Consider the following 26,300-nt stretch of genomic DNA (forward strand, 5'->3'; position numbering starts at 1 on the left):
GCAGAAAACCATGAGATTCTTTGTTCAAGATCATGTGCTTAGACCCAACATGTTCACATCAGTTCCAGGTGGTTGAACTTTACAACCTATTCCTAAAATGTTTTTGTTTCCATTGACGATGCCAGTAAGTGTTTCTTTATGAGGCTTCATGCCTCCCTGCTTTATGAAATGGGATGCCCGCCCCAGTTTCACCTTCCCCCTCAGACTTTCCATGTTGCCGACTTAGAGCTTCATCACAGAGCCCTGCACACCGCCCTGTGCCTTTAACCAGGGGGTGGGGCTGAGACCTTTTCCCTGGTGCCACATCCTGCAATTTCCTTTCGGTCTCCTTTCTGGAAATCTATATCACCTGTTACCACCTTCTTCTTTTTCTCATTCCACTCTTTAGGTTTTGCTGCTTCTAATCTGTTCTTCCTAAGTTTAATGATGTCTGTGAAAGTAAGACTGACAGTGAGTGAGGGTCCAAACATCTCTTCCTTGGAGCACAGTATCAATATATTTTGTCAAACAGCCCCGTTACTATCTTTCAAGAGAACCGCCCCCACCCCCCATTAATTAGGCTTTTTCACAAACACTGGGCACCTTTGTTCTGGGTGATTGGGGTGCTGGGAGTCAGGTCTCTGAAGGGGCAGACACTTCACTGTGAACAAGGCCAGAGACACATGCAGTGACTTGCACACCTAAAGCTGGCGAGTAAGGTGCAGGTTGCAAATGGTCAGAGTTCATTTTAAATGTCCTCCACGCCATGCATAGAGAGGAGCATGCACGGTTCTATGTGCAGAGTGATCTGTGCATTTAGATGTCAGTGTAAATAGCATCATTATTTCACAGCGAGGAGCACACGTGCAGATAGATTGCACTGTGATTTTTAGTCACTGAATCCTGAACACGAGAGGCACAATGCACGAGGCAGCGCAGAGCCCCGGGATTCAGGAAGCAGCTGCCTGCGGTCAGGTTCCCGCTCCACCACCTGTTGCCCCGTGATCCTGCGCAAGTCTGTGACCTTTCTGGGCCTCAGTTTCGTCATCTCTAAAGTGGGGATAATGATGATAACCCCAGCGCCCGACAGAGTAAGAGCTCGCTGAGTGTTAGCTGTCCTGCTGCTGACAATCCTTTCACTGTTGCTGTCATTACACCATTATTACCAATGAGGTGTGGCTGCCCTGAGAACTGGGTTTCCTGGCTTGTGTGTTTCCTTTAGAGACGTGGGTCCAGGCCCCATCTTCCTGGCCCCAGCCTCTCATCCCCGACGCACCTGCGTCTCTCTTCTCTGTGCCTTTTCCTCGCGTCTGCCTGCAGCGCGACTCACTTGTTGCTTCATCCCCGCCAGCGACTTGGCAGGCCCACAGGCAGCGTTGCAGATGCTGGTCTGTCCAGAAGGATGACAAAATGCAGATGTGGCCCCGACCTTCTCAGAAACCCGCCCACCTCTGACTTCACTGTCCTGGCTCCCAAACATATGTCCCTGGCTGAGGGGCAGAGGGTTGAGGAGACAGCCCATGGAGGTCAGAGAGTCAGAGAGGACTTTTAAACCGCCCTGGGTCCCTGGACCGACAGTGTTAGAATTGCTGGCAGGCTGGGATATATGTCCCCTGCTTTATGGAGCCCCATGTAATAGATTGTTTGTACTGGTTCTTGTGAAGTATTTTGACTACAAAGCTTATTCATGAGTGTTCCAGTTGAAGTGAAAAATGAAAAAGTTGAGCAATATGTTAAAGGAACAAAATAAGGCAGACTTATGAACTGGAGTCCTCAACTTAGATGCTCACAGGGCATCAGCTTGGGGTGGTTCATTCCCTTTTCTGGGAACTCTTTCTGTTTCCTAGTTTCTGCCTCCTATGGGTAATGTGGGTCCACTGTGGCCAGGTCTGCTGATATCCCAAGAGAATCCAGAATTTGGGATTTTAAAGTAAAATCTCTAAAGTCTCAAGAGCCCTCCAGATTTTGAAACGCTGGCAATTAATTAGAAAAAAAAATTAAACAAGTCTGGTGGGCTGGAATTGAAAAGCCACCAGCACTCAGGGGACTTGAGAGATGCTGTGCTGATGTCTTTGAGGGGTTTACAGAGGAGGAAGCCCACGTCCAGAGAGAAGTGACTCGTCCATGGTCCCAGAGCTGGATTTGAATCCAGATCTCTGGGGTCCCCATCACAGGCCTTTTTCTCCCAGTGCTGTCTGGAGTCTGTTTCTGGTTGGCTTCCAAGAGGGCCATCGAGTGAAGTTTTAACACAGGTGTCAGCATCATCCAGGCTCAACTGAGGAGCTAGCGGAGGAACCTCAGGGAGAAGGCGCCCTAGGAAGCATGAACCCTCTCCCCGGCTCGCTTGGCACTCATGCATTCCCAGAATGGGCTGTTCTTGGCAGGGCGGCCTCCTCAGGTTCATCATCCTGCAAAGTGCACAGGTTTAATTTTACTGAAGTTTGATCTGTTCTCGGAAAGTACATCCAGTATAGCTCAACAGAGACTTTTCTGCCCAAGAATCTATGCAGTGTAAAATATTTTGGAGATCTCAGCCTGCACAAAGCTAGGCTAGGATAAGCCCCCAGGTCTCAGGCCAGTTTTGCCTTGTCCTCTGGCCAGCAAAGACCAGGCTGCCCCTGGACCGTGGCGTCCCACCCCAGCTGCCCAGCAGAGCAGCCCTGCTGGAATAAAGTGATGAGAAATTCACCGTTGCTAAATGCTAAGTGACCAAATGACTGCTGACCAAGGGACTCAGAAACGAGTGTTTCCTGTTACACAGGAGGGGAGGGGAAGTCTTGAGGCTCATGTATTCATTCATGTGCTGCTCAGTCTGCTCATGAAAAAGACATTTTATTTTTGCAAGTTATTGCAGTGTGAACCCCAAACACCCAAGCCAGTCTCTTGAAGGAAATTGATCAGGATCCAGGAGCAGCCGTCGGGCCCTGGGAGGGTGACTCATGAGCAGTGAGTTCCCGGAACACACCCATCCCTGGCCAGCTCGGAAGAGGCTGAGAGGGGGAGGTGATTGTGAAGGGTTGGGGCAGGCGCTGCCGGCCTGGCCTCTGTTCTCAGAAAACAATGCGTGTTACAGTCAGAGCATCCATCCCCTGTGAGCACCCATGATTTTACAAATAGGACGTTCTGCAGAAAACCATGCTGGCTGGCTGTTTTCTTCTAGAAGGCCAAGTGGTCACTGTGCAAGCCCCATCATGGAGCAGACAAAATCGGTTCTGGCTCAGCAGCCGCAGGAGCCACGTGCCATGGCAGCATGTCTGTGGCTGCCTTTCCTTCTGGGCTTTTGGAAGTTTCTGAACCCAGTGTGGTCTGTGCGTCTCAACCACAGGAACAACTGGTTTTTCAGGCTGTTGAGAAACCCTGTGACTTATCAGGATGAAATATGGTATAATTGACCCCCAGCTCCAGCCCCTAAAGTTCTAGAACACACTGAGAATTCATGTAAATCAGCAGTTTTATTTGTGAACCTTCTATAGATGAATCCGGTACATGCAGAGAAGGCTACAGATAACCCATGTGGCTCTCATGTACTGAACATGCCTTTGCAGTCAGCAGCACCCAGATCAAGAAACACAGCATGACTGGTGCCAGCATTCCCTGTGTTCCCTCCACAGCAGGAATCACATCCTGACTTCTTAGTATACATGGAATCACCAGGATGTTAGGCCAGTGGTTTTGAACGTAGAGTCTGAAACAAGTTGATGCCATAAAGCTGAAGGAAAAATCACCCAGGGAGGGTTGTTCTCTGAAGGTCAGGAGGAAGATTGTTGTGGTGTTGAGAGTCTGGGGGCAGTGTTGCTTAATTGCCTGGAATGGAGATGGGTGTGTGGGCCCATCTTTGAGAGGAAGGGGGCACAGGGAAATCGAGACCATGTCGGGGGGTTTGTCAGTGGCAGGCAGAACACTGGCGAGGTGGTGTGTACCACTGATACAGGGCCATATCCTTAAAGGCTTGATTGTTCAGGAAGTATTAGCAGCCCTTGAGGGGAGGAGTGGCATCTTGAATGGGCGCCAGAGAGAAGTGCCATGTGTCGGTACTGATAGAAATCTGATCATCTCCGGATGCCGCCTGTTAGGCTGTGGGCTCCTGAGAGCTGTTTGCAGATGGCCTGGAAGATGTCTGTGACAGTGGAGCCTGGAGGCTGCAGCTCTGCCTACCGAGCTCCTTGTTTCTTGGCCGAAGGTGTGGGGTTTCTTCGAGGGAAGCCCCGAGCCACTGTGATGGTTTGTTTAAAAACAACTACAATCTGTCTCATCAGTGTGGAGGTTCCATGTCACTTCATGCCGGTCCTTGACACCAACAGCTGGGAGCTCCCCTGGCAGGTGGACATAGCTGGCTTCTTCATGATTTGCTCTCACGTTACTTGAATGTGCGGCTGGTGTGGTTTCTATATATACACGTGCTCTGTGTGGCTCAAGGAAGCTGGGAAAGTGGCAGATCCTTTTAAAAATGGTTCCTGTGCATTCATGGTTCATTCGACATTTATTAAGCACCAACTGTGCACCAGGTGCTGGGGATGACTTTATTTACAGTCACTGGGGTGATGGGCCCTCATGCATGCACAGTATTCCAGGTGAGTTATTTATTGGTTTGAGGGCTGTATGTTGTGCATCCATCTCTCCTGACCTGTGTTTCTTTTTTTTTTTTTATTCATTCACACACTCTCTCTCTCTCTCTCTGTCTCCAACAATGGGCCGGATACTGTACTTGGCAATGATGAAAGGTCCCTGCTGACACAGAATTTATGAACTAGTTGGAGAGTGCAACAGGCAAACTAGGGGACACCTGATGATGTCCACGTCCTGATCCCTGGAACTGGGGGTTACGTGGCAAAAGGGACTTGAGAGATGTGAAGGATCTGCATATTCATCCTGAATCATCGAGGTGGGCCCAAGGTAGTCACAAGCATCCTCAACATGGAGGACAGGGAAGAAGAGTCAGGAGGTTTTGAAGATGCAAGAAGGGACCATAAGCCCAGGAGTGCAGGTGTCTTCCAGAAGCTGGAGGAGGCAAAGAAATGGATTCCTTCCTGGCTCCTCCAGAAGAAACACTGCTCTGCTGATGCCTGACTTTATCCCAGAAAAGGTGATCTTGGATTTCTGACCTCTGGAACTATCAGCAAATAAATGTGTGTGGTTTTTTTTTTCTAAATTCCATATATATGTGTTAGTATACTGTATTGGTGTTTGTCCTTCTGGCTTACTTCACTCTGTATAATAGGCTCCAGTTTCATCCACCTCATTAGAACTGATTCAAATGTATTCTTTTTAATGGCTGAGTAATACTCCATTGTGTATATGTACCACAGCTTTCTTATCCATTCATCTGCTGATGGACATCTAGGTTGCTTCCATGTCCTGGCTATTATAAACAGTGCTGCGATGAGCATTGGGGTACACGTGTCTCTTTCCCTTCTGGTTTCCTCAGTGTGTATGCCCAGCAGTGGGATTGCTGGATCATACGGCAGTTCTATTTCCAGTTTTTTAAGGAATCTCCACACTGTTCTCCATAGTGGCTGTACTAGTTTGCATTCCCACCAACAGTGTAAGAGGGTTCCCTTTTCTCCACACCCTCTCCAGCATTTATTATTTGTAGACTTTTGGATCGCAGCCATTCTGACTGGTGTGAAATGGTATCTCATAGTGGTTTTGATTTGCATTTCTCTGATAATGAGTGATGTTGAGCATCTTTTCATGTGTTTGTTAGCCATCTGTATGTCTTCTTTGGAGAAATGTCTATTTAGATCTTTGGCCCATTTTTTGATTGGGTCATTTATTTTTCTGGAGTTGAGCTGGAGGAGTTGCTTGTATATTTTTGAGATTAGTTGTTTGTCGGTTGCTTCATTTGCTATTATTTTCTCCCATTCTGAAGGCTGTCTTTTCACCTTGCTAATAGTTTCCTTTGATGTGCAGAAGCTTTTAAGTTTAATTAGGTCCCATTTGTTTATTTTTGCTTTTATTTCCAATATTCTGGGAGGTGGGTCATAGAGGATCCTGCTGTGATGTATGTCAGAGAGTGTTTTGCCTATGTTCTCCTCTAGGAGTTTTATAGTTTCTGGTCTTACGTTGAGATCTTTAATCCATTTTGAGTTTATTTTTGTATATGGTGTTAGAAAGTGTTCTAGTTTCATTCTTTTACAAGTGGTTGACCAGATTTCCCAGCACCACTTGTTAAAGAGATTGTCTTTAATCCATTGTATATTCTTGCCTCCTTTGTCAAAGATAAGGTGTCCATATGTGCGTGGATTTATCTCTGGGCTTTCTATTCTTTTCTCGTGTCCTACCAAGAAATTAATCCCAAATGAGATGATATCTTGGTACACTGGATAATTTTTGGTAAGTAAATCTGAGGGGTTATTTTTATTCCAGGGCCCACAGTCTTCTGTTTACATGTCAAGTTGAGTGGGCCTTGTGCTGGGTGCTGTAAACATTACTCTTCACCTTTTATGTATTAGAGAACAGAGCCTCACAGAGGTGGTGCCTTCGCTCCTTGAAGGACCTGGTTTGCAGCTTCAGATCTTCACCCTCAGCTTCTCTACAGGGTCGAATACAATCTGGGTACAGAGCTGCTGGGACGGGAGGAACAGGCTGTCCAGCAGTTGGAAGGCAGGTCCTGATTACAGGACTTCTCTGGGACTCTGTGATCCATGTTGGGGTTTCCCTGCTGTGCAGTGTACGGACCTTGGTAACTCTCCTCTAGCCTTGTAATCCCATTTAACTACTTGTGTGAGGGTGGGGACAGGTGACACTCAGGTGACAGGTGGGTTACGGCAAACACTTCCTGTTGAAGTTAGCGTTTGCCTCCTGGGGCTCTTGTTCTGCTCTGCTGCTTACTGGCTGTGGTTGTGGGCAAGTTACTAGACCCTCTGTGCCTCAATTTGCTCATCTATCAAGTAGAGTTAATAGTAGTACCTCTGATGTAGGGTTGATACGATAATCAGGATTAAGTATTCAATAAATACTCACCTTGGGCTTCCCTGCTGGTTCAGCAGTAAAGAACCCACCTGACAACGCGGAAGATGTGAGTTTGATCCCTGGGTCAAGACGATCCCCTGGAGAAGGAAATGACAACCCACTCCAGTACTTTTGCCTGGAGAATCCCATGGACAGGGAAGTCTGGCAGGGCTATAGTCCATGGGGTCACAAAAAGACTGAGTGACTGTGCGTGCTTCAGTCGGGTCCAACTCTTTGTAACCCCATGGACGGTAGCCCCGCCAGGCTCCTCTGTCCATGGGATTCTCCAGGCAAGAATACTAGAACGGGTTGCCATACTCTCCTCCAGGGGATCTTCCTGACCCAGGGATCGAACCTGTGTCTCATGTATCTTCTGTATCGCAGGCACATTCTTTACCGCTGAGCCACAGACCAAATAACAACAACAAATACTCATACCGTTTCTCTATAATTATTCCTGGATATTCCCATCTCCCAAATTCTGTGTGTTTCATGTATTAAGATCAACAGAAGCTGAATCATTTTGCCCAATAGTGTAGCTTACAACTTTGGCCTTGTACATTCTGCATTTTAGGAAGGGTTGGACTTCTTTTAAAAGAACATCATATAAAGAGAGGAGTCTGTTCCTTTTTGCACCCCCATTTATTTTAAGGATTGCTTGGATGCTGCTGTTATTTAGGTACACGACAAATCTCAGTTTGTTGGTCTGACTGGGGAAGACTGTGACGCTTGTGGAGACGAGTGCATGTGGGAGGCGTTTCCTTGAAAGGGGAGCTGGGGATTGAAGATGACTCTGCGTCTCTTACCTGAGAACAATCTGTTTATGGGCCTGACTTTGGCTGGGGAGAAAGGAAATGTCAAGCACTACTAGTCTGGAGGTGCAGGGGGCCCAACTGGAGGGAAGGGCAGGAAGGCCGGACTGGTAAATCCAGACAGGCCACCAGAGGGTTCCAGGAAGGAAGCTCTGTGAGGGTGTTACCCTTTCCCTTGCCAAGTTTTGTCTCACACAAATGTGGAAACATTATCAGGGCGGGTTCATTAGAAGATGAATTCCCTGAAAAAAACCGTTAGCAAGTGACTCCAGACTCTCATGATCTCCCTGGACTTTGTAGGCAGTTGTGCATGACAAAGGCATTCTTCTGGGATGGCCAGGGGCCCATGCGTATGGACCAGACACTTTCCCCTGGGAACCCCCCCAGTACTTCATTGTGGGGTTCCTTGGCCCCTGTGGCATCTGGGGTTAGGAGCAGGTGGTGGCTTACCTTTCCAGATGGGCGAGCTCCTGGAGGACAAGGACTCAGGAGGGTGGGGTTGGGGGTCAGAGTTATCGACTATTCATTTCCCAGGGCTGCTGTAACATTATTGCAAACTTAATAGTTTAAACAACAGACATTATTTTACAATCCTAAAAATCTTACATCTAAGATCAGTCTCGCTGAGCCAAGGTCAAGGTGTCGATGGGCCTGGGCGCTTTCTGAAAGTTCTCGGGGAGAATCTGTTTCCTTGCCTTTTCCAGCTTCTACAGGCTGCCTGCATTCCTTGGCCTGCAGCTCCCTTGCTTCCCTCCACTCTCTGTTCCCATCATCGCATCTCCTACTACTGCTTTGACCCTCCATCTTCCTCTTATAGGGCCCCTTTTGGTCATCTGAAAGGTGATTGGGCCCAACCAGCTAATACAGTATCATCTCCCCATCGCAGGATCCTTTACTTAATCCCACCTGCAAAGTCCCTTTTGCCACATAAAGTAATATATTCGCGGGAATCAGGTGGGTGTCTTTGAGGGGTTGTTGTTTAGCCTGCCACACCAACACATGCCCTGAAATGCTGTTGTGATGTTGGTGTTACTTAATGTCTCACTATGGAGGCTCCTAATCTAATGTGGGAATAATGATAATAGTTTCCTTCTTCTGAGACTTGATTGAATACATGCGAAGTTCTTAGAACAGTGCGTGGCATGTGGTAAGTGCATTTTGGGTATTACCTATTAACGCTGTCACCGTCTCATTCTTAGTAAGCACTGGAAGAGTTTAGATAAGCGTTCCATTTCCTTATTTGCTTATTCTGACTACTGACATTTAAGAACAAAAAGTTTTGTCTTTATATACATTTGTAATTTAAGAATCTCACTTTAAGTTTTATGATAAAAGACAACAAGGCTAACTCACCATTTTGGGGGGAAATGTATCCATTTCTTTATAGAATGATACCTAAGTAAAGTAGTGGTAAAGGTTAGGAAGAGATTAATGTAGCAGCTGAATAAACAGTTCTCTACAAGTCAAGTTTGTTTTTTTTTTTTTTTCACTTTGCCACGCCCTTGGCGAGGTTTTGTCCTGATGTTCACACCATGGCTGCCCGTCTCCTGCCCTCAGATCTGCGTTCTAGCAGGGGAGGAAGGAGGGCCGTCACTATATCAAGGGAAGCAAAATCTTTTTGGAATCTTCAGTAGATTTTTATCTTTGGCCAGAACTGAGGTATGTGTCTTCCTGTAGCTACAGGGAGGTCTGGGAAGGTGATGATGTTTAATTACAACCTAGAACACACTGAGTTCTGTTAGTAAGGACAAAGGATGCATCAGTGTCTGCCATGATTCCCTAGAGAAACTCTGGCTGATGCTGGTCCCCAAGGAGATCTGAACAGGAATGGCTGCATACTTACTACCATTGTGTTTGTAACAGAAGAAAATGGTAAAGACCCAAGATATCCATCAGCAGGACAATGCACAAATGCCTATTATATCCATACAATCAAGGACTCTAGTTACAACCTGCATATATCAATATGAATCAATCTTAAAAATATAAAATATCAATAGAAAAGAACAAGAGATTAAGTATAACGTGATACGATTCCACTTATAAAGCTTACGTATAGAAACACTGTTGTTTATAGTTACATAGTAAGGGGAAAATACAAGTGGACTGATCAGTGTCATGTTCAGAAGGGAGAAAGTGGAGGAATGGAATGGGGGAGGTGAATGTGAGCATCGCTTGTTACTTGTCATCAGGGAAGGATCCAGGTTTTGTGGGGCCTGCTGCGTATATAATTTGAGGGGATACTTTTTAGTAAAAAAAGGATCCTTGCTTTATTGTAAATCTGCCTCTAACTGGTCATTGTAAGTGTGTATGTGATGTACTGAGAGTAATTTGTAAAGTTAGGTAGGAAGCTCTTTGTAGACGAGTAATTATAACATTCATAATCATATTAGCTAATGATTTTTGAACCTTTTCTGTGGGCCAGCCACTGCACTAAAGATTTGGTGGGATTTTTTTTCACTTACTCCTTACAAACAGCTTATAATACAGGTTGTGTTTTGAATTGGACCATATGTTTTTTTAGTGGTATTTCTCAAAGTAATTGACTTGATGAGTAGGTAAGAATAAGTTAAATGTTTTTGATTAAAAGACTTTTAATTAAAAAAAAAAAACTTTGAAATCCTTGTTGCATTTAATATATTGGCTGAGCTAATGCAAACTCCAGTTGTAAATAATTAAGAAGTCAGTATGCGAGACAGCAAAAGAGACACAGATGTAAAGAACAGTCTTTTGGACTCTGGGAGAAGGCGAGTGTGGGATGATTTGAGAGAACAGCATTGAAACATGTATATTATCATATGTGAAACAGATCGCCAGTCCAGGTTCAATGCATGAGACAGGGTGCTCAGGGCTGTTGCCCTGGGATGACCCTGAGGGATGGGATGGGGAGGGAGTTGGGAGGGGGGTTCAGGATGGGGAACACATGTACACCCATGACTGATTCCTGTCAACGTATGGCAAAAACCACTACAACATTGTACAGTAATTAGCCTCCAATTAAAATAAATTAATTAAAAAATAAAAATAAAAAATGTTAAAAAAAAAAAAAAAAGGTCAGACCTGATGATTTCCTAGTAATAGAATTCAGTGAGGTTCTCACCATATGGAGGCCCCAGAACAAGGTGCTTAAATGGGTACAGGGATCTGTTTCACGGTATCTGCTGAGGATGGGACTCTGTGTGTGCCCATGGGTGTACACACGTGGACGTGGCTTCCTCTGGATCCCGAAACGACCAGTTCCACAATGGGAAGAGAGGATGAAGGCAGGCCAGATTTGAACTGGCCATTCCTTGAAACAACGTGAGTTAAAAGCCAAGTCATGAAAACTGAAATGGCTGGCTGCCGGCTTTCCACTGGAGTTTGGCCAAGATGGCTTGAGGAATGGTCTATGAGGTCCCTGGGCTACAGGGCTTGGCCTGGGGGCTTGGCTGTGGCTACCTCAGTGGATGGCTGAGACCCCGAAGGGGCTCATGGCCCCCTCAGGGCCCTGGCCATGGTCTTTGCTCCAGGGAGCCCTGCAGCAGCTCAAGCCAGGAAGTGCCCCGGGTCAAGCCAGTGTTGCTCTTGGCTGCAGGGAGAGAAATTAGAAAAGACAGGGTGGCCGGAAAGAGAAGGAGCCAGGTCACCTATTTGGTCACATTTAATGAACATTGAGATGTGTAAATATTAAGCAAGTATCTGTAACCAAGGAATGGCCTTGGCAAGGGATTGAGCGGAGGGCCCCCTCCTGTTTGATCTCACAGGTTTGGGGTTTCTCTGTGCACAGAGCATTTGGCATCTTTTTCTTTTGTATGGTTCTGTGGGTTGAATAAAGGGGTGGTTGTTTTTCAACTGTTTATGTGCAGGCTGACAGTGAAAATTTGGTACTGGAAAGTGAGCAGCAGTCTGTGATGAGATCAATTTGGTGTTTGCATAAATAACTTGAGAACCTTAAAAACAAAACTGTACATCATAGACTAAGGGCATCAAAGGTAATTAAATCTCACCTACCTCATTTTGCAAATGAGGAAACAGAAGAGCCTGCTTGCAACATTGCTTACAACTGTATACAAGCTTGTAAGGAGTGTGGCTTTTTGCAAAATGATTTTTTTAGAGGTTCCTGCTGAAGCATCTCCAGGAATTCTAAGTTGGAACATGGGGCCGCTGGAGGAGGGATAATGGAAAACCATTTGAGTTTCCTGGTAATTACAGGGGGAATGACAGGGTGGTGGGGCAGGGGTGCAGGGGGAGTGCTGGGATCGTTTACTCCACCCCTGTCTCCTGCTGGGGTCTCTCGTTGGACTCCCAGAGTGTCCCTCTCTGTTGAGCAGGACAAAAGCACATGTGGATGTGGAAAAAGCCCCTACAAACAGCTCCTCTGAGTTCCTGTGACAGCTTGCCCCGAGGGAGGCACTGTGTGGAGTCAACCCTGTTTATGGAGAGGCTTCCAGACCCCACTCTCCCCTCGTCTTTCTTGCTCAGACAAGCCCGCCACTGAGCTGTCAGGGGAAGAGTTTCATTTTTAGCACCTCCCGCTCACTCGTGAGCTGCTCTTTCTGTTGGTAGCAGCTCCTTTCCAATAGGTCAGTACCCTCAGGCCAGTTCTCTTTCAGGCCATGGACTGGGCAGAAGTGACCACAGATGGATCGTGCCCTGAAGGGACTTGTAATAGGGTACATGGACAGGTAGGCACATGGGGGAATCGAGAGGAGTGGTCTGTCTTGACGGAGGTCCGTGGGGAAGATCTGTCAGGAAGTCTCCTTAGAAAGGGTGCCACTTGCCTGACTCAGCTGCTCAGAGAGAACCAAGCGTCATACCCTGGATGGTGTCTTGAGGGAGGGGTCCCTTTTCCAGGGCTGGAGGCCTGGTGGGGGAGGCTGGAGTGGGGTTCCCAGGAAAACAGGTCCAAGTAGGTGGGGTGAGGACGGGTGTAGTGGTTAGAAGGTCTACTAAATTGTACTTTTTTTTTTTTTTTTAAATATATTGGGCTGTATTTTATGAGAGATATGGAACCTTTCAGAGATTTGAAATGGGATGCAGGGGTGAGGAGGAAATGACTGGATTTGAGATTCAACAGCTTCTTGCTGGTTGCAGTGTGCAGGGGGAGCTGAGACAGGGGATTGGGGAGGAAAGGGTCTGAACAAAATAAATGCAGAAATGAGGGAGATAGAGGGGATCTCTGAAGACTCCTGATGGGGTACAACGTGGATATAGGGGGAATGATGATGCTATTCATTGAGTCTCTTCTTTAACTTGGGAAGCCCAGTTTCTAGATCTATTTGATAGGGATATGGACAATGATGGGACTAAAGAGCTCTTGTGGGCCTGTACCTAGTGGGTACCAGCTCCTGTCTTCCTCTTTTCTTCTACACTGAAACTCACCCAGCCGGCACCCCATCCCCCAGGGCCTGGCCTTTTGCTAGTTCAGTTGAGGCATTACCATGTATCACGTGTGGGACTTAATGACTGGTGGGTATTAATATGTTACCCGGTCCTGATAACCTATTTACATTTTAAACAGAATCCTCAGGGCCTGGACTGAAGGAGTCCTTAGTGCTGTTACATTAGCCCTGAAATTTTCCTCCAAGTTTTACCAGAAAACCTTTAATTGTCCAATTTTAGCTTCAACTTCTATTTTTTTTAAGTTTCTCTCTGTTGGAGTTTCATATTGAGACCAGGTTTTTGTTCTTTTTTTAAGTTGGGGGGTGGGGTGGGGTCTTGTGCTGCTGCTGCTGCTAAGTTGCTTCAGTTGTGTCTGACTCTATGCAACCCCATGGACGGCAGCCCACCAGGCTCCCTGGCTCCTGGGATTCTCCAGGCAAGAACACTGGAGAGGGTTGCCATTTCCTTCTCCAGTGCATGAAAGTGAAAAGTGAAAGTGAAGTCGCTCGGTCGTGTCTGACTCTTTGCAACCCCATGGACTGCAGCCTACCAGGCTCCTCCATCCATGGGATTTTCCTGGCAAGAGTACTGGAGTGGGGTGCCATTGCCTTCTCCAGGGGTCTTGTGCAGTTAAGAAATTTTACTCTCTTTTTCCCCCTAGTGGCAGCCTGTTGAACACCTCTTTTCAATTCCAACTACTTTAGAAGTTATTGATTCAAGAAATACCTCCTATGTGCTAGTGCCACAAAGATCCTCACTCTTTGATCTTATGAGGGCTGTTCATTCATCTCCTAAACATATAAATTTTAAATGTCTGGGAGAGTTTGTTTTTAATTTTAAGCATTTCACATTACCCTTCGATACAGAAATATCCTGAGGTGTGACGAACCCGAGGCTGAGAATAGATGCTTTGTGCGCTAGCCATAATTCCTGGTACATATATTGTTTTCTTCTGTTATCCTGGATTCAGGGGAATGTGGGAAGTACTTCATATGTACTAATTATTATAGGTCTAATGAGAAAAAATTATTTAAAAGATGACCTGTCCAGATGAGTGCTAGTATCTTGAGACTAGTATCTTATATCTTGAGGCACACAATCATGGAAAAATACGAACTCTTTCATATTCAGAAATGTGAAATGAACGGGACTGTCAAAGTTCTATTCCCTTTCTGGCAAACAATTTTAGAAGAATTTTCATATTCTCCGCCTAGTGGTCTCTTTTGAAAAACCTGAACATGTTGACAAATGGACCTGCGTTCTCTGTACTTTATCATTTTAACACCTGAGTAGAAGCAAGAGAGTGCCCGGCTCTACGCCTGATGCAACGTCACTCCAGAAACACACCTGTCAGCCTTTTGAGATGAGAGCTTGCTTTCTGCCCATGTTTCTATTAGTTTGTTGTTTGGGGCTTTCCATTTTTATGTGGAAATTTTGCTCAAGTTCCACATAGAGTTGTATTATGTACTTAACAAACCCTCGTTATATTTTAAAAATAGCATCAGATAATTATAACAACTATGAAAATAAGACCCATTTATATTGTGTTTGTGTCCACGAACACTGAGTCTTCTAATGACACATGAGTATTTCCCCTTCCAGAGGAGAACACCGAGGCTCAGGCAGGTTAAGCAACTTGTCCAAAGTCACATAGTTACTGGCCTCTGGCCAGAGTCTTCTGCCCCCAGGGCTGGTGCTGATTAAGCTGTGACAGAGAGAACCCCTGTTCTCAGGAGGCGGATGAACGACTTGAGTGTAGACTGATGTTTTAGTGGAAATGTGCAGAAAGGATCATCCTGTTGTAGGTTTTAGCAAGCCCCCTTGAGCAGGGGTTTGTGCCATGCTGGCTTGGTGAACGAGCAGCCTGTGGAGCTGGACCCACCACAGAGCATGGGGTTGACAGAGGGCCTGGTGTAGAGCTGTTGATGTCTGGGATCTCTGTTTTCCTCTGTGCCACATACTGAGGCTGGCATCCGAGGGTGTAGTCCAGTGCACAGGAGTCCTCTCCCCCGAGAACTGGGACCTCGCCAGCTGTCCTGTACCTGGCTTCTCCCCAGTCATTTGAGAAGGGTGGCATGGAGTTACAGTCAGTTGATCCAGGGAACACAGTTCATCTCCCACCCAGTGGGGCCAGTTCTGTGTTCACAGCCATTGCGTGTGACTGGGACAGACAGGAGGGACTCAACAGTCCCGTCATGATGTTGATACAGCAGGTGTTGGTTGAGAGGATCGGTGGCAGATCGTGGAGGTCACACGACCGTCTTCCCAGGTCTCTAGTGTGCTGTCCTCCCTGCCACTGGGCCTGTACACACGCTGCCCGGTTTGCCTGGGATGCTTTTCCTCCTGTTATTCTTCAGATCTCACACAAAGGTTGCTTTTCTCTGAAAACCTTCTTTAACACTTGTATAAATATATACTTAGTCTGGGTAAAATATCTGTTTAACTCACTTATGAGAAAACTAGAAGGATAAGGAAGAGAAAGCGGGATCTAGGAGGTATCCAGGAAGATATATGTGATATATATGCATGTGTGTGTGTGTGCATGTAAGTATATATAGTATGTATATGTACACATACATGTACTCTCATTTGTGTGTGTATATATGTGTACAAATATATACATATATTCATAGAAAATTGTGAAGAAAAGAATGTTGGGATAAGACTGCAAATTTAGGTATAAAACTTGTTAAGGTTCTACAGAAAAATAACACTGTAAAAAGAGCTTCACAACCAAGATAATCACGATGGTATGATCATTCACCAAGAGCCAGACATCCTGGAATGTGAAGTCAAGTGGGCCTTAGAAAGCATCACTACAAACAAAGCTAGTGGAGGTGATGGAATTCCAGTTGAGCTATTCCAAATCCTGAAAGATGATGCTGTGAAAGTGCTGCACTCAATATGCCAGCAAATGTGGAAAACTCAGCAGTGGCCACAGGACGGGAAAAGGTCCATTTTCATTCCAGTCCTAAAGAAAGGCAATGCCAAAGAATGCTCAAACTACCACACAATTGTACTCATCTCACACGCTGGCAAAGTAATGCTCAAAATTCCCCAAGCCAGGCTTCAACAATACGTGAACCGCGAACTTCCTGATGTTTAAGCTGGTTTTAGAAAAGGCAGAGGAACCAGAGATCAAATGCCAACATCCGCTGGATCATGGAAAAACATCTATTTCTGCTTTATTGACTATGCCAAAGCCTTTGTGTGGATCATAATAAACTGTGGAACATTCTGAAAGAGATGGGAATACCAGACCACCTGACCTGCCTCTTGAGAAACCTGTATGCAGGTCAGGAAGCAACAGTTAGAACTAGACATGGAACAACAGACTGGTTCCAAATAGGAAAAGGAGAACGTCAAGGCTGTATATTGTCACCCTGCTTATTTAACTTCTATGCAGAGTACATCATGAGAAACGCTGGGCTGGAAGAAACACAAGCTGGAATCAAGATTGCCGGGAGAAATATCCATAACCTCAGAAATGCAGATGACACCACCCTTATGGCAGAAAGTGAAGAGGAACTCAAAAGCCTCTTGATGAAAGTGGAAGAGGAGAGTGAAAAAGTTGGCTTAAAGCTCAACATTCAGAAAACCAAGATCATGGCATCTGGTCCCATCATTTCATGGGAAATAGATGGGGAAACAGTGGAAACAGTGTCAGACTTTATTTTTTTGGGCTCCAAAATCACTGCAGATGGTGACTGCAGCCATGAAATGAAAAGACGCTTACTCCTTGGAAGGAAAGTTATGACCAACCTAGATAGCATATTGAAAAACAGAGATATTACTTTGCCAACAAAGGTCCGTCTAGTCAAGGCTATGGTTTTTCCAGTGGTCATGTATGGATGTGAGAGTTGGATTGTGAAGAAAGCTGAGCACCAAAGAATTGATGCTTTTGAACTGTGGTGTTGGAGAAGACTCTTGAGAGTCCCTTGGACTGCAAGGAGATCCAACCAGTCTATCCTAAAGGAGCTCAGTCCTGGGTGTTCATTGGAAGGACTGATGCTGAGGCTGAAACTCCGATACTTTGGCCACCTCATGCGAAGAGTTGATTCATTGGAAAAGACCCTGATGCTGGGAGGGATTGGGGGCAGGAGGAAAAGGGGACAACAGAGGATGAGATGGCTGGATGGCATCACCGACTCGATGGACATGAGTTTGAGTGAACTCTGGGAGTTGGTGATGGACAATGAGGCCTGGTGTGCTGCAGTTCATGGGGTCCCAAAGAGTCAGACACGACTGAGCGACTGAACTGAACTGAAGTGAACCTTTGGAATTATCTTTAATACTTGGCAGAAATTACTTTTACAACTTACCAGTCTTTTACAAGTTCACATCATAAATTTACAGAGTCTGGGACCTAATCAAAAGCAAATCGTAAGTCAGAAATCACCTACCCTGTAGGCAGGTGCTGACTGTAGATGATGTTAAAGAGGCGTGCTTTATTTCCTAGTTTGGAACTTTTTTTTTAAGTAGCATTATGTCCTGAGTGGCTAGCACAGTGCCTGGTGTAAGGTAGAAACAAGTGGCTATTTGGTGAATCAATGAACGCATGGGAAGAAGATCACTTCCTCAGGCAGGTGCAGGAAAGTGAAAGTGAAGTCACTCAGTTGTGTCCGACTCTTTGCGACCCCATGGACTGTAGCCTACAGGTTCCTGTTGTCCATTGGATTTTCCAGGCAAGGGTGCTAGAGTGGGTTGCCATTTCCTTCTCCAGGGGATCTTCCCAACCCAGGGATCGAACCTGGGTCTCCCATATTGCAGGCAGACGCTTTACCATCTGAGCCACCAGGGAAGCCCTGGCAGACACAGGGCCGGGTGTTTAATCCGGGAGAGAGAAACAATGTCTGTGAGAAATTGTGCCTCCACCACCCCACTGGAGGAATTTGGGGTCAGAACGCACACCGTGTGCAGACCTGGGGGAGGCCAGTAGCAGGGCACTTGCCAAATCGGGTTTGGGGCAATAAAGGACAACAGGAATCCAGCAGTGAGGGTGGGCGTTCAGAACCAGGGCGAGCTCAGAGATTAGGACACAGGAGGGAAGGGAAGGAACTGGTCCTTCTGACATCACTGACAGTGTGCGATTCGTCGTGGAGGTTTTCAGTCCCCACGGTCTGTCTCATGTCTGCCCCTCCCCTGGCCTGTTAGGTGGTCGTCTTTTCCTTCTCCCAGAGGCCTGAGCATCGCCGAAGGAGCAGTGGAGGAGGATGCACTTGGATTTGCATTTAGGCTCTGCCACTTATGGGCTGTGTGGGCCTTAGCAAGGTGGTGACCCTCTGTCGGCCTGTTTCCTCACTGGAACGTTGGAGTGTAACCTGGGCAGATACCAAAGCTTCCAACACTCCAGACCTCAGGTTTTGCTATGTCCAAAGGTTCAAAGTCTGTTGGTTCTCGTCTTTACCACGTCTCTCAAAGAAGACTCAAAGGGGATCCATTTTATACCAAAGAGCAGCCCTTCTTAGGAACTCTTCTCTCTTCTCATTCCCTTCAGTCCCCAGCTCACCTGGCCTTGCAGGCACCCTAGGACCTCTCTCCTCCTCCCCTTAGACTCCCCCTATATGCAGTCTGGAAGACTTTTCTCCCCCTGCCCCCCTCAGTATTCCCTCATCTCTCCATATCCTGCCTCTCTTCCCTCTGATTCACTCAGTTTACATATAGAGACTGATGCACTCAGATCGAATAACGGCGGCTGGGGAGGGGAAGGCAGACAGGACCAAGTCATTCCTTAGCTGTTGCACAAGAAGCTGAGTAGCCTCAAGGGTTAAATAGCTCTTGCCCTCCATTCAGAAAGAAAAGCCCCCCAGAGGTGCTCAAGAGGTCTTCTCTTGAGGTTAGGAGGATTCTTTTAAAGTGGTATGTGTCAAGTTTCTGGCAGTTAGTGGACCTCCAGTCAATGGCAATTCCTATTATTGTTACAGAGAAGGGAGCTCAGTGGGGACTTTGCAACAGCTGTGAGTGATGATGAAGGGGCAGTGAAGCTCCGCTGGGTGGGCTCTGGCGTTCTGTCTGAGTGAACACAAAACCCAGAGGGTGAGAAGTCACCCGCAGGGTCAGGCTTGAGGGAGAGCGGGGATGGTGCTCCAGCTGGAGACTGAGGCGGTGGGGGCCCCAGCTGCGGGAGCAGCCTGGCAGAGAGCTGTGGTCTAGTCTTGAGGTGGGAGGGTGTATTTTTCGAAAGTTCCTGGATTCTAGAGCAGGCCACCCAGAGTCATTTGGGTCTGAGCCAGAATCAACCTGTCCTCCATGCCACTGGGATCTCCTTACCTGCAAGCCGATTCCCCCACCCACCTGCCGCCCCGCCCCCCCCCGCCACCGGCCCAGAGGTTCTGGGAGGAGTCAGGCGGCTTTGAGTCAGGGTGTCTGTCTGTGAAATTTGGAATCTGATCAGGTCTTAGGATGGAAATTGGATGGTGCTGTGGACCACCTGAAGACTCAAGTTCCACAGGGGCCATTTTTAGGTGACATTCACGTGCTCCAAGCAGGAAAACGTTAAGTGAGGAGTGGAAGGAAATTCTATTTGACCTTGTTCTTTCTCTCTGTTTTTCTCCCTTTAGGAAAGGAAACATTTTTGTTTGCAGTTCAGATTAATTAAAAAGACAGGAAAGGAAAGAAGAGAAAAGGACTCGCCCCGCCCACCCTCACCCGCCCCAATCCCGGCGCAACCCCTGAGGTTTTCTCACTGCTGGCCAGCAGAGGGCACTCTTCACCCACATACTGTGCTGACTTTTTTCTCTTGGTGGAGGCAGGAGTCTTGTTCGCTCATGTAAAAGTCAGTCCTGGAAACGATTCACTTCCAACCCTTTCTGATACAACTCTATATTCTCACGGAGGGAACTTTCCTCTTTTAGAGCTACAACATCTGTCCTGTTATTTTAAAATCTGTCTGCTGTTGTCTGAGTATTTGAAGCCTCTTAAGAGGAAGATGTTTTTTTCCCAGCTTCTTAGAGCACAGATTCAGACAGAAATGGGGCAGATGGGGCAGAGTGGGTGTGTGTTAGTCTCTTCAGTCGTGTCTGGCTCTCTGCAGCCCCATGGACCGAAGCTGCCCAGGCTCCTCTGTCCATGGGATTCTCCAGGCACAGAATGTTGCTTTAACACCAATTAAAAAACACTTGGCTCCAGATGAACGTGCCTTGCCAGTCTCATGCCTTTCACACCCCCATGGTCCAGGCCCTTCCTCCCAGTGGTACAAAAATGATAGAGATGGTTACAAAAACCAGAGTATTCACAGGCCAGTCCTGGGAGGGAACAGCTTTGGGTCATGCAGAACGTTGTGCTTTCCATGGGGACATTTTAATTCCTTCCACTGGATTTTTTCCTCCCCATCACACTTTTAATCCTATTCATGTGATTAATAGGTAACCCTTATCACACTCTAACCTGTGCTGTTCTAAGAGCTCTTACAAATGTCCACTTGTTCAACTCTTTTAAAATCCCAAGAGGTGGTGGAACTGCTGGGGCTTCTGAGGCTTTGTGAGGGTTGGACGCTTGCTGAGAGTCACTTCGCTGGTGAGGGAGGATCCAGATTGGACCCTGCACAGGTGCTGTCCAGACTTATTCTTTTGTTGAGTCCCAGTTGGATCCCGATACGGTGCAGACACAAGACACTGCAGTGCAGCTCTGGCTAATGTTAGTTTTGAACGTGCTGTTGTTTGCGTATTTGAAAGAAAAAGAGAGGAAGGAAAGGAAGGGAGGAAGCAGAGAGAGCCAGCCCTCAGGGAGCATGCATCCGAGAGTGGAGCCCTAAGGAGTCCCGAGTTCCACCAGGATGGAGGTGTAGGGGTCGGGGAGGTTGGTGGGTCTAGTTCCTCCTCCTCCTTCCCTTCAAGCAGAGCAACTCTGCTTTTACCAGGTTTATTATGTCTTGGGTTTTGAGTATAATCAGGTTTGGCACACGGGTCCTACCGCTGAAAGAACAAAACAAGCCTCTGGTGCAGCAGCCTGTAGGTACAAGCATGCCCTGGGGTCCCTTCCTCTTCCAGTTCCCTTTCCAGTGGCTCCCTCCCTCCTGCCTCCGTCCTGTGCCACACTCTTCCTTCCCTGGCTCCCGCCCAGCCTTTGCATCACCAGCAGCTCAGCTCAGCTCTAGTTGAGACAAAGGCGAGGCTAGGAGGGTGAGAACTGCTGTCCGAGCTCAGCCTCGCCCCCTGCCGGCACACTGTGCACGCTCCCTGTGCCCCAGGCTCCTCAGCTGTGAGATGAAATGTTACCGGAGCCTGCCCATCACCTTGTGCAGATTATACGAGAGGACGGCTGTAAACATCACCTGGCCCAAGTGTAAGAACTCGTGGCTCCTGGGCCACTGTGGTGATCGTTACTAATACTGTGACAGCTGCCACCACCCTGTTTTTTCTGTTTCATTTTCCTCCCAGTGTTCTCAGGAGAGTTCATCCTCTCTTCAGCCTCCACTTCCTTCTCACCTGTTCACTCTTCCCAAGAGGTTGGGCAGCCAGCTGCCCCCACACCCCCAGTGCTGCCCTGAAATAGCACCCCAGCTTGTCAGCCATCTCCTGACAGCCAGTCCTGCCCCCTGATGGTACTCCACTCTTGAGGAAGTTTGGGTATTGTTGGCCATTTTGCAGATGAGCGACCCCAAAAAGAGGCTGTGGGGGGATGTGCACAGAACTCAGAATCTGGGTTACAGACACAGCCAGGAAGGGTGATCTTGGGCTCCCAATTCACTGTTACCTCCCAGGCTGTGGTGGTTCTAGAACATTGTTGGCTACGTTGCCAAGGGATGTAGCAGGCGGCAGGTCCATTGTTGTTTTCGGTTGAGTGAAGAGATTTCCTTTGGGGAGAAGACAATAAAAAGGAAGGAACCGCCACTGCACGCAGCACCGCAGGTGACTCTCGGCGCATTGCGCAGAGGGAAGGGAGCCAGGCGTAAAAGGTGACGTGCCGTGTGAGCCCACTTACTGATGTTTCGGAAAAGGCAAAATTATCGGAACAGAAGGCAGATCAATGATTGCCAGGAACTGGGGTGGGAGGAGGGTTAGATCACAAAGGGGCTGCCTGAAGGACTCTGGGGGTGATGGAGCAGCTCTGTGTCTATGTGGTGGTGGGCATACACCTGTGAATGTTTGTCAGAACTCACATCTGCAAGTCAAAGAGTGACTTTGTATGTAAAAGTGTATTTTTTAAAATGAGGCAGTGAAATAAAATGAAAGGCTGCAGAGCAGGAAGATAGAACACGCTGCCATCGCCCTGTAGCATGGGGTCTGATCCCCATTTACTGGTGTGGAAACCAAGGCTCAGGCTCCTGAGAAATGGAGGGAAGATCTCTTTCTCTTTTTTTCCATCTATTCACCTTGGCCCCTCCAGGCCCCGGGTGCTGCTCTAGGAGCTGAGGATCAGGTCCTCAGGAGGATGGGATGGTTTCCACCCACACACAGCTCACAGTATACAATTCTGAGAAACAGATGTGGAATAAGTAAGTCTAAGAAACGGTGGTGTGGAAGGGAGGGTCAGGGTGTAGGGCCAGACCAGGGTCAGGGAAAGTCCAGGCTTGTGGGGGTTGGTAGGAGGTGAGGGCCCAGCATCCCCACTGTGAGGCTTGGAGCAGAGAGGATAAGATGGGGAGGGGAGAGGGTGAGCTGTGACCAGTGGGGGCTGACTGAGGGCGGCAGGGCTCTTAATTTAAGCAAAGGAGGATTCACTCTGAGGGCCCTGGGAAGCTTTTGTAGGTTGAAGCAGGACTAGTCCCAAATCTGTCCATCTCCCAAGACCAGGCCTGGTCCACGCCCTGCACTTCCTGCCTTGCTGCTGAGTCTCAGGGTGGCAGGGACGCCTCCAGTTTGCGTGTGTTTCTTTTACAGTTAATCCACTCTGCTGGTGATTCATGCCTCTCTCATAGACTCCAGTGCTCAAATGCAATCTGCTACTAAGTTGCGTCTGGCGGAACCCGAGGGTCGGTGTAACTACACAGTGCTTAATAGCCAGTGTTGTCCTGAGCAGCCCTGGGAAGCCAGAAGTAACTTTGCATCCTTTGCTTTTGCTTCCCACTTGCTGACCCACATCTGTGGATATCTTGGTCACTCACTGGGTTGTTTCTTACGGTTTCTTCACCCCTCTCCCCAACTTGCTTGCAGTTTCCAGGTTTGCAGCGTTCAGTCTCCCCAGCGCCTGGTAACCTGGGAGCACTCAGGAGGGGTTTGTGGGATGAACGCGGGAGGAGGAGGCAGGAGGCAGGCAACTGTTCTCCCCTGTGTCATCACTCCTCCTCTCTGAAACCTGGTCTTCTTGTCTGTCTTTACAAAGTCGCTGGCCCTGAGCTCTTGCTGCCCACCCTGTGTGTCAGTGCAACACGCCCGGAGACCAGCCAAGGGGGTAGAGGCCACCCGGGGCTCCTGGGAGCGGCACACATCATATCATCAGAGGACCGTCGTCTGCTGCAGCCTGTGCTGTTCTAGCCTCCCCACAGCGATGGTACCAGAGCAGCAGTGGTGCTTTTCAGGATTCCACATCTATTTTAATTTAAATTTATGTGTTTGTGTCAGAAGATTTCCTTGTTTTTCTTGGGACGCATTCAGAGGCCAGTATTGAACAAATTACCATCCTTCGCTCCAGAAGAAATATACTTTCCCCTAACATTCTGGGTTTCCAGGATCGAGAAGGAGAACTGATGTTGCTGCTGCTGATTGCAGGTGTATGTCGGGGTTGGGAGGTGAGCTGGTCACCGTGGGACCACTGAGGAGTCTTGAGGGATCTCTTTCCACTGTGGAAGGCCAGGCTCCTCCCCCTTCAATTCTGCTCTGAGAGCCAAACTAATCCAAAATATTATCCTTACCTCCATGGGCCCTTTGAGTTTCAGAATCTATGAAAGTCTACAGCAAGAATCCTTCTAATCCAACTCAATGGACATGAGTTTGAGAAAACTCTGGGAAATAGAGGACTGCCAATGGTGACTGAAGCCATAAAATTAAAAGACATTTGCTCTTTGGAAGAAAAGCTATGACCAACCTAGACATCATATTAAAAAGCAGAGACACTACTTTTTCAACAAAGGTCCATGTAGTCAAAGCTATGATTTTTCCAATGGTCATGTAGGGGTGTGAGAGTTGGACCATAAAGAAAGCTGAGTCCTGAAGAATTGATGCTTTTAAACTGTGGTGTTGGAGAAGACTCTTGAGAGTCCCGTGGATTACAAGGAGATCAGAGTAGTCAATCTTCAAGGAAATCAGTCCTGAATATTCATTGGAAGGACTGATGCTGAAGCTGGAAACTCCAGTACTTGGCCACCTGATGTGAAGAACTGACTCATTGGAAAAGACCCTGATGCTGGGAAAGATTGAAGGCAGGAGGAGAAGGGGACGACAGAGGATGAGATGGTTGGATGGCATCCCCAGCTCGAAAGACATGAGTTTGAGTAAACTCCGGGAGTTGGTGATGGACAGGGAAGCCTGGCATGCTGCAGTCCACGGGTTCGCAAAGAGTTAGACACAAGTTAGCGACTGAACAACAACAAGGGCGAGAATATTCCCTTGGTTGTAGTTCAATGCTGGCAGTTGAACTAATGGAAAGTACACAAAGGGATAAAAAAATTCTACCACAATCAATGTTAGTGTTTTCCTTTTTTTTTAATATATGAGTTTATTTATATATTTTTTAAATATATGAGTTTATTCAAAGATGTAACTTTATACCACACTTTTTAATTTAATATTTTAATATAAACACTTCTTCATGACATTGGCAAATTAGAAAGTTTTAGTTAAGGGGCCCATCCCCTCTCTCCATACTTGTAACATGCTCACCTACCCGTCATGAGTGAGTCTATGCATTTACTGTCTACCCATCTTGGGTTGAGGACCTCCTCAGTGAGGATGAGTTGCTGTTGTTGTTCAGTCACTCAGCCGTGTCTGACTCTTTGTGACCCCATGGACTGCAGCACACCGGGCCTTCCTGTCCCTCACCATCTCCCAGAGTTTACCCAAGTTCATGTCCATTGAATCGCTGATGCTATCCAACCATCTCATCCTCTGCTGCCCTCTTCTCCTCCTGCCCTCAGTCTTTCCCAGCATCAGGGTCTTTTCCAATCAGGATGGGTTAGGTTCTAGGAAAACACAACTCCCTGCCCAGAGAGAGTTGTGATTATACAATGGAGCAGAGCAGAAATAAACAGAGGAAGATAACAGACGGTGGGGTCTATGGGCAGAATATTCAGAGCTGCAGTGGCGGTCCAGTCTCTTTGGCTGTTCCACGTCGCGGAAGACTACCCACGTCATGGGGACTGAATTTAAACACCAAATTGGGAGTCTTCCTATGGGAAAGGCAGCGCAGTGGGTGCTCAAGACGTGGCCCCTCCCGTGTAGGCTTAACTGAGGGCCGCATGTTAACTGGGACAGTCAGGCTGAGAAGGAGTCACTGAATCTGACCTGGCTTGCTGAGCCTGCCGAGGAGGGCTGGGCTGCAAGCGCGGGATTCTCTGACACTGGAAGTTAGGTGGTTTTTGGAGCATCCCAGCCACTGTTGGAGGCAGAGGGACGTTTTCAGAGGGGCTTCTTTCCACAGACCACGTGACCTTGTTGTTGTTGTTTAGTCACTAAGTCACGTCTGAGTCTTTGCAACGCTATGGGCTGTAGCCTGCCAGGCTCCCTATCCATAGGATTTCCCGGGCAAGAATACTGGAGTGGGTTTGCCATTTCCTTCTTGAGCCCACTCTTAGTTTTCCAGTCTCTAAATGAGGGTGGTAGATTAGCTGGTTCTCTGAGGATCCTTCCAGCTCTTACCTATTTGAATTTTAGGCACATTATCTGAAAATAAACAATTAAATAGACACTTAATTTAAATGACCAGGTTTGAAACAGTACGGGCTTATGAGTTCTGGTGAAACACATGGGTAGGTTTTGTTTTGTTTTGTTTTGTTTTTTCTCTCTCCAACAGCTAGTTCTGATGAATTGCTAAGGAAGCTGTGAGAAACACAGAACAGCCCCAGAGACGGTGTTTCTCGGTGGCCCCTACCTGTAGCTCTGGCCATCTGGTTTGCAGGGAAGCTTTGTCAGCTTTTTAGTCTGGTGATGGGAAATGAACTCGCTGCCACACATCTCATGCTCCAAAGGCTGGAATGGCCCGTTAAGGACGATTTACCCTGGTCTCACCCTCCAGTGTTAACTTGTGAGCAGGCCATAGTTTAAATAACACATGACCATCAACAGCTGTGGGGAAAACCAGCCGTGTGGATGTCAGCATGTG

At 47.4% G+C, this 26,300-nt stretch overlaps 1 protein-coding gene across 12 annotated transcripts in view; it reads left to right on the forward strand.

Annotated features, from left to right (window-relative positions):
* ARHGEF3 (Rho guanine nucleotide exchange factor 3) overlaps positions 1–26,300 on the forward strand; it is a 312,981-nt gene that overhangs the window by 57,032 nt on the left and 229,649 nt on the right. For 2 of the 12 annotated variants that reach the window (XM_086367403.1, XM_086367402.1), the window contains exon 3: positions 4,701–5,062. The exons of the other annotated variants lie outside the window; for them this stretch is intronic. The gene's annotated coding sequence lies outside the window, so the exon portion shown is untranslated. The remainder of the gene's footprint in view (positions 1–4,700; positions 5,063–26,300) is intronic. 12 annotated transcript variants of the gene reach the window in all.

The sequence above is a fragment of the Bos grunniens genome, chromosome 22 (assembly GCF_055505025.1).
Source record: "Bos grunniens cultivar Pamir isolate PY7600 chromosome 22, Bosgru_T2T1.0, whole genome shotgun sequence".
NCBI classification, from domain to species: Eukaryota; Metazoa; Chordata; class Mammalia; order Artiodactyla; family Bovidae; genus Bos; species Bos grunniens.